Source organism: Amphiprion ocellaris, chromosome 17 (genome assembly GCF_022539595.1).
Source record: "Amphiprion ocellaris isolate individual 3 ecotype Okinawa chromosome 17, ASM2253959v1, whole genome shotgun sequence".
Classification (NCBI taxonomy): domain Eukaryota; kingdom Metazoa; phylum Chordata; class Actinopteri; family Pomacentridae; genus Amphiprion; species Amphiprion ocellaris.
In genome coordinates this window covers 20,467,884-20,476,475 of record NC_072782.1, presented here as the reverse complement: position 1 = coordinate 20,476,475, position 8,592 = coordinate 20,467,884, and the positions used below count along the sequence as shown (strand labels likewise).

Below are 8,592 nucleotides of genomic sequence, written 5' to 3'. Positions count from 1 at the left end.
GAGATATTAACTGAAACAGTGTTTTGTAGGTTCATAAGTAATTAACGACTTGAAAACGGATAATTACGTTTGCCCAGTCTTTAACCAGTCTACCTACCCTGGGACAGGGGCTTTTCCGCCACATCTGACATTTAAAATATGGACCTTTGTTTTCAGGTTTCCACACCACAGATACCTCTGGCCGGGTCCTCACATACTTCAAGCGTTGCCGCGACCACCACGTCACTAAGATCAGTACGTAAAGCTGTCATATGTGGCCAAGTAATGTAATGTAGGTGACACTGGAAATGAGAACAGGTTGATATGTTGCAAATCAGGATACCTGTTGGCAAATTGAATTAAGCCTAGGATTACTTAAAGACGCACTTGATAGAATTAATTTTTTAAATTAATTTTGAAGTTCAACATTGGTCATAGTAGGTTTATGTCAACAGTGATGTGGATTTTTTTTCCCTTGATGGCCTATATTTAAATTCTGTGTGATACGAAAGCTTCCACATCACTGAATTTCAGCATATAGGACATAGGACATAACAGGACTGCTATCTGTCTATCCATTAAGAAAAATGTCTTGGTGTGCACTCTTTCTTGGTCTGAAGACCAAGAAAGAGTGTACAGACCTGATCAGCTCAATGAGACTTTGGCAGCACAAATTAGACCTGTGATTGACCTCCACAGGTCCGGCATAGTTAATGATATAGACTCTGTATCATTAATGGGAAACACTGCTGTTGTGACTAAGAGTTACATATGCCTAGATCAGATCAGCATGCAAACAGCACACCTGTCATTTCCCCCTGATGTTCAGTGACAATATTAAAGTTTGTGTTGCATTCTTTGATTTGGGGTACTTAAGGCCAAATAGTTCAGGTGACTCTATGGTTCTTATTTTTTTTTCTATCACAAAAAAAATGTTTTAGTTCAATTTAGGACTGGGCGATATGGCCTTAAAAAAAATCTCAGATTTTTTCCCCCAAAAAAAAAATCCCGATTCATGATTTATCCGATTTTTTTTTTTTTTTTTGCCCCCTACCTAATCTCTGCACGCCGGAGTCCAGTCTTCTTCATGCAATTGAGCTGCAGCCCTCTTCGGGTAAACACACTGGATCGCAGCTGGAAATGCACTGCATGTGTCATGCTGGTCTGGTTGCAGTGCGTTTCCAGCTGTGATCCGGTGTGTTTACCTAGCGAGGGCTGCAGCTCAATTGTATAAAGTAGACTGACTTCTACTTTATGCAAATTGCATGCGGCGTGCGGAGATTTCACGCATCGTGAAACTGTCCTCAAACTTCTAAACTAGGTGTCGGTGACCTAAAACGCTCCTGCAGATTATTTCTCGCCTCAAATGCTTTCAGAAATACTTTTTGCTGACGTGTTTTTTGAAATAAAAGGGAAAGTTTGCGGCCGAGCCGCTGTGTTTATCCGACTCATCTGCCGGACTGTCCAGCTGAAAGCTCGCTGACGTCACCACGTAGCGGCCCGCTGTTGCTCAGCGCTGTCATGTGACCATGTTGTGGTTCGCTCGTGACTGCCGTCCGTGCCATTTTCTTTACTATGAAATTGAGGCTCTGATTTAAAAATTTCTGAAGCTACAGTTTATTTTGGTCTAATGACCATCTTTATGGCACAATGTCACAATAAAAATTGCAAATTACTCGTTCTCTAATCAGGACTATTGCAAATACTGAAATGATCTTCTATCTATGTATACACACTGGGGTGTTAATGTCGCTCTATGCTATCTAAAAGGACACTCGTGTCATTATACAAGAGTGTAAGAGAGGACCCTATCATTCTGTACCACCAAAGTGTGGACCTTATTCTCTGTCAGCCATATAATCAATCATTTTTGTGAATAAGTTTCCACTTTACTTGAAAATAGATTGAGACAACTAAGATATTATTTAGCATTACACTCACCTTTCTGCAGTAAGTAAAAGTAAACCTGTAGATTGTGCTCAAAACAAACTGAAGTAGGTGTATTTCATTTAAAGTGTTAGTGTCAACATAAACATCACTCAAAGAAAGACAGCTATTATCATTTATGTCTATATCTGTAGATGTGCCAGTTCAAGGTCCGACTGTCCGACTGTCATAGATCTATACTGCTAAGGCCATCATCTGTGTAAGAGCAGATGCTGCCCCACATATTAACCCAGGGGTATATATTTTAATTATTTCACCAGTAAGAAATAAGAAAAAGGAGAACTGCTGAATAAAAACTGTTCCGAGTATAGGTACTACTAACTGCTCTGAAAATCTAAATGCTCACAGTCAAAGGTAAATGTTCTCTTAACCTCTATAGCTTTGGTTTCATTCTGTTTCAGCTGTTATATCTTTAAGACATCTTAATGTATTTTGTTAATGTTCTGACTTGGACAGATAATCATTGGTTCCCTTTATTCAAAAAGCTTTGTTGGCAACCATGCTGGTTCTACTCCCCTAAAAGGATATTTCTAAAAACAGTAGCTGTAAATTCACAACAATCCATCTAACACAATCAGCAAAATGGCAGGCTCCAGCTTTGTGTTCAGCTATGGTTAGAATTTTGGGGTTAGAATTGTGAAACAGAAATGGTACAATAGCAATTTTATATTATTGGACTAAACTCGCTTTCATTATTTATTTTACATCGGACTTCATTTTGCTCATGAGTTTTTGGAACCATTAATTCTGGAGTGTGTATGTCGCTCCATGCTATCCAGGAGGGAACCTGTGTCATCATGTGTCTGCAAATAGAGGGACTTCTTTCATTCATTAAATAAATAATAAAACTGAATATTTCAAACTGCATATTGCATATTTAAACAATCATAGAATCTTACCTAAATGTGACTATGGCAGCAGTTTAGAATATACTTAGTTTTTATACTTTTTTAAACTTCTTTTTTCTACTCTTTTTAACTTCTTAATGTCTTATGTTTGTGTAGTACACATTAGGGGTTGAGTCTGTCGAGAAACATGGAGATATGGGATCCCAGAATCAGTCATTTATAAGGGCTGACTGTGATCACATAGTAGGGGGTGTTGAGATACATGGAGGTATGAGATCCCAGAATCATCCACAAGGGTGAGACTGGCAGAACAACAGCAAAATAAGGGAACGTTGTGATATTATAACCTGTGATTTATAATTAGATTATGCCATAACCCATTGAATGTGTTTAAACTAACTCAAATAGTTATTTTTATAATCTTTGTTTAAGAAGTAACTAAGTCAGAACAGCAACTCACTGTAAAAAGTGATGTTTTTGGTTACCAGAGGAACTGATGTTTTTGATAGATTTGATTCAGATAGGGAACTGATGCTTTATGAAATAGAAATGCTTTTAAGAGTTTTGATTACTGTTACACTAAGAAGTTTTTAACTTAGTAATGAGGTGAGAAGTCAAGAGCTACGGTGAACTGGGGTCAAGTGTTTACGGTAAAGGGTATTAAGGTGAAAATAGACCACCGATTTTTGTGAGTCTGACATCTGTTTCTCTATTTCCTGATCAGGAGCCTGTTTTGAGTTGCAGATGGAAAAACTACATTAATAGAGAAGTGAGGGGGGGTTAGCAGTAAACCGTATCTCAACAAGCCAAAACCAAGTACAGTATTCAGAAATAGTGGGCTGCTTGTATTTATGTGACAGGAAAACAATATGAGACTAGAGGGAAGCGAGAGAGCACAGACTGATAAAAATAAGGAGATGTTGTATTTACTTCATACAGTTCATACAGGGCCTTTCTGTACAGTTTTATAATGTATATACAAACGAGACATTAAAAAACAACAACACTGCTTCCTGTTCAGCAGGATTGACACCATTTACACTATAGTGTCACATTTTAGACTTTTTTTTCTCACATTAGGTTTTATTAAAGGTGATATCAGATTTTCTCAGTTGCCAAAACAAAGATATAAATACAGAAAAAAAAGTGCAGATTCTGTTGAGGTCACCATTTAACACCTTTGTAAAGGCTCACCAGTGAGCATAATATGAAGTTGGCATGCCTATAACAGCTGAATGCGGCGATTTCCATGCTGCTCAGCAAAACGCTTCACAAATTTATCTAGATCTAATGCTTTTGTGCATTTTGATTCAATGCTGAGTACAGCCAAACTCGACAGTCTCTTTTCTGTCATAGTAGACCGCAAATAAGTCTTTATCAGCCTGAGAGATGAAAAACTTCGCTCACAGGATGCACTGCTCACAGGTAAAACAACCACTATTTTACACAATCTGAACATCTCATAAAAAACATCCTGGTATGGGTCCAAAAACTGAGTGAACTCCATTAGAGTGGTAGGACTCTCCTTTTCCACCTTTTTTCTGTCCAGTATTCTCCTCGTCTGATGTAACTCATGTTTGAGATCCTCAATATTTGAATCATAAGCTTCAGCAAATAACAGAACAGCTTCCTCTCTCAAAAAACTTGGACTTGACGGATTTAGTGCCTGGACACCCTGCATAATTTTACAATGCGTGTTAGAAAATCTTCTTCCTATTTCTCCAATCATGTTATCCAGAACTGGATAGTACACAGAGACACAAAAAGTGTGTTTGCTATCTGGAACTACATGCTGTCCCAAAGTGGAGTGGACGATAGTATCCTGGAGCCCCTTTTTGTCTGTCTTGGCCTCTTTGGTTTTCTTTGAGTTGTATCAATGTTTTCTGTGGCTGTTAGAACTAAAATTTCAGCTAATGTTCTAATGTAGTACTGATTTTCAGCCATCTGCTTCTTTTTTTTTTGCTCATCTATTAGTCCAAACACTGAGGTATTTTTATCCTGAATTTTCTTGTTCTCTGTCCATGCAAACATTGCATTTACATGTCCTTCAGATCTGGCATGAGAACAGATACCACTGTCTTTCATTGTAGCCTTTTTCCAGTTGCAATGAGGTGAAAACAGTCTTTGGAGCATCCGGGAGGGAAAAATGCTGACATGCAAGACAATAAGCTGCATCTTTTGATTGTGAGTATTCTAACCAGGGATGAAATTTGTACCAGTCGCTGCGGAAGCTTCTTCTGGCTCCTCCCTGGAGGGTCTTAGGGAAACTGTCTCGCATTGGCTGCACTGGCACCTCACACCTGGACTTGGATACATCTAGAAGATGGAGGGGAGGAAAGATTCAAACTGCATTACATCTGAACTAATTATACAATATAACAACTAGTAAAAACGTAATTGATTATAACCATCAGACACTAGCATTTTAGCCTAGGAGAGTATTTTTAGGTTCATTTTTTTAATTTTGGAATTTAACCTGGCCAATATATCTAAAACACATTGTACACAAAATATTAAAACTGTCCCCATCTCATTACACATTCACAGTTTCCCCACAAGCTTCCTCAATTATTCATATTTAAGCAAACAAATATCTTTATTTCAACAAGTCTAAGCAACGGCTCTTAAATGCACCTTACAACAAAATGTTAATGTCACTTGTTCTTATTACCCATACTATGCAGCAACAATTTCCATACCATGAGGACCAGCTCGACTGGAGATGGTTAGTGATGGATCAGGCACTCTCCTTTCCCTTTCACTGTCTGAACCCTGCATATCATCTTTCTCGCCTTCTTCCTCCTCATCTTGGTGATGCTCTCCCTCCTCCATCTCTTCACCACTGTGTGGTGTTCTCCAACCTCCTCCTGTCCCTGGTCACCATGGGCTTGTATTTCATCACACTTCTATTGCCTTTCCTTCCACATCGTTTTTGTCTTTTCTCTCTCCTTCCACCTCATCTTCTCTATCACCGTTGCTCAATTGTTCATTTTCTATTTCTGTCGCCTTTCTCTTTGGCGAGAAAAAAAGTGCAAAACTGCAAGTGCTACCTTTCCTCTTCATGTCTGTAAGATTCAATGTGATTTCAGTGTTTACAGACGGCGAATCAATATTGGCTTTTGTAGCCTACTTTACACAAATAACGTCAGACCTTGTTACGGAGTTCAGGGTGGCTCAGGTGTAGGAAATGAACAGACTGTTTTTGAATGCAACACTGATTTATTTACAAAGGTTTTTAGGACTACAAGCGGAAACTAGGATTTAAACAGGAAACGGAAATAGAGAGCAAAAGGCTCTGGATCTTACAGCGGCACCTAGGGGCTGGGCGGAACTGTAACAAGATAAAATAATATCTCTAACTCGCGGTAGGTAACACGCGAGAAAGGCCAGGCTCAGGAATACTAAAACAAACACGTGGCTATCTTTACGAGGATAGCGAGAGGGAACTACAAAAGAAGTCTTCTCAAAATACGGTGCTTCTTTAACGAGAGCTATAACCATGACTGGACTACAAACTCACGAATTATACAAGGAATGCTCAGAACTGGTTCACAGCGGTGGCAGCCAGGGTTTGGAGCAGCGTGCTTTGGGCCAGATGGTGGATAGCGTGAAGCAGCAACAGGTGAGTGGGGAAGGACGCCAGAAGGAGGGAGTCGGCTCTGGTGAGTGTTTCCTTTTCTCTGAGGTGATAACCAGAGTCCAAGGTTGACGGCAAAACGGCAGAAACAGGTGGGTCCGGAACTGGAACAAAGGAGGACAGCGGTGGTTAACAGGTCTGTAGAGCAACAAACAGAATGGCTGGCAAATCAGGCTGTGAACTTTTACGAGCTGTGTCACGATCCGGCACTGAGAGATGGGAGGCGTCTGGTTATATTGCAGAATGAATGAAGCTTGATTGGTTGCCTTCCACCTGTTCTTGAGCTGGCTGATTATGGCAGATGGGGAACACCTGTTGCTCCTTCTGCACTGCCCTAAAAGGAAAGAAGATTGAGAAGGGAGGGGGGGAGCACTACCTAGGCCTGGCAGCAGCCAGCCTGACAGACCTACCTTACATAACATGTATGGTTAGCAAAACAACGTTCTTCAACCTGATTTTTTATTATCTCAAAATCAGCATTGCAACTATACTAGAACTGTGCTTTCATTATAATTACATTTCTTAATAGACAGATAGACATATCGATAGTTGCTCAGTTTTTACCTCTTTCCTCCTGTGTCTTCTTTCCTCGCGACTCCTGGCTCCCTCGCTTTTTCGAAACAAATCGGTCTCTTACTGCTCCTGTGCTGCTGCCGCTCTGGCCTCATCTCGTGCTGCATTCACTGCAGTCAGACATTGGAGTTCCTCGATCGTAAATGTCAAATTCGTCCTTGCAAATTGGGGTGGCAGCAGAGTTGGCAAGGCTTTCTTTTGGGGTGGCATTTGCCACCCTATGCCACACCAGTAGATCCGCCCATGCGCAATTGAGAGTCGGTTAGTCTTGTCCTAACGCGGTTCTTATTAAAGTTCATCACAGAGAATGTTTTCTCGCACAGATATGTTGAGCCAAATAAACTCAGCATTTTCTTGCCAAACGTTCGAATACCTTGAAACCTTGATGTTCTATATCACACCGAAATATGATGACTCAGTCGGGGGTCTGCGCTGCAGCATTTCTTCTGTCTCGAGGGAAATCGGACAATTTTTGGCACATATGTCAGAACTATTTCATCCTATTTGGCTGGCTGATTTGTCATTTTTAGTTGATATAACAAAGCATCTGAATGTATTGAACACGAGTCTTCAGGGCCAAGATGCAGCAGTGAACCAGCTGTATTCACCATTTGAAACAAAGCTGCAGATTTTCCAAAGACACTTGTCACAAACACACCCTCATACCGCACATTTTTCAGCACTGCAGGAAATAATGAACAGTTTTCCTCAGGACATTAACAATGCGCAAACGAGGAGGTATGCAGCAGACATCGCATCTCTCGCTGGGGAGTTTCAACTACGCTTTCAAGATTTTGCAGATATTGTAAAGGAGATCAGGTTTGTTTCCTCTCAATTCTCCTGACCCCGATGATGCTCCGGATCACCTGCAGCTCGAGCTTATAGAGCTGCAGTGGACAGCGAGTTACGCAGTCGTCAGCAACAGCTCTCGCTTGTCAATTTTTACTGTCAACTTGAAAAGGGCGGGTTTCAAGGTATTCGAACGTTTGCGAAGAAAATGCTGAGCTTATTTGGCTCAACATATCTGTGCGACAAAACATTCTCTGTGATGAACTTTAATAAGAACTGCGTTAGGACAAGACTAACTGACTCTCATTGCGTGACATTTTGCGCATCAAAACCACTGCCTTTAAATCAGACCGGGCCCATGTGATGCAGTCCAGAGCTCAGTATCACCCTGCACGTTGAAGCAGTGATTTGGTTCGAAATCTCTCCTCTCCTATCCTTGGTCTATCCCAGCTGAGTAAAGCCCGCCATCTCACTCTTCATTTTGATTGTGTTTATGTGCCACTTCAGAGCTTAGTAGTGTGGATGATGTTCTATGGAGCTGCCATATTTTACTGTGTGTGGGGATGATGTACAGTTCCTCTGTTCTTCTTCTGCTCCTTTTCTCTTTGCTTGTGATATAATTCTGCACCGTTCTGCGCTCCCTGTTCTCGTGACTGAATTACATTTTTTCACTGCCAAAACATTAATGCAAGAAAATTATTTGTTTTGGTAATCTGAGATGAATATATTGTAAAATTGCAGTTAATTTGTTTTGTGTTGGTCAAAACCAGTTATAAATATACCTGAACACATGGAATTTGCACTTCATTTTAAGTTGAA

At 40.4% G+C, this 8,592-nt stretch overlaps 1 long non-coding RNA gene across 1 annotated transcript; it reads right to left on the bottom strand.

The window, feature by feature from the left end:
* Positions 1-3,678: 3,678 nt before the first annotated feature.
* Positions 3,679-7,219, bottom strand: LOC111575949 (uncharacterized). Its single transcript, XR_002746779.3, has 4 exons — positions 6,976-7,219; positions 6,600-6,745; positions 6,295-6,515; positions 3,679-5,090 (listed from the first exon to the last, which is right to left on the bottom strand). It is a non-coding gene; the product is annotated as an uncharacterized LOC111575949 (long non-coding RNA).
* Between the last annotated feature and the right edge of the window lie 1,373 nt (positions 7,220-8,592).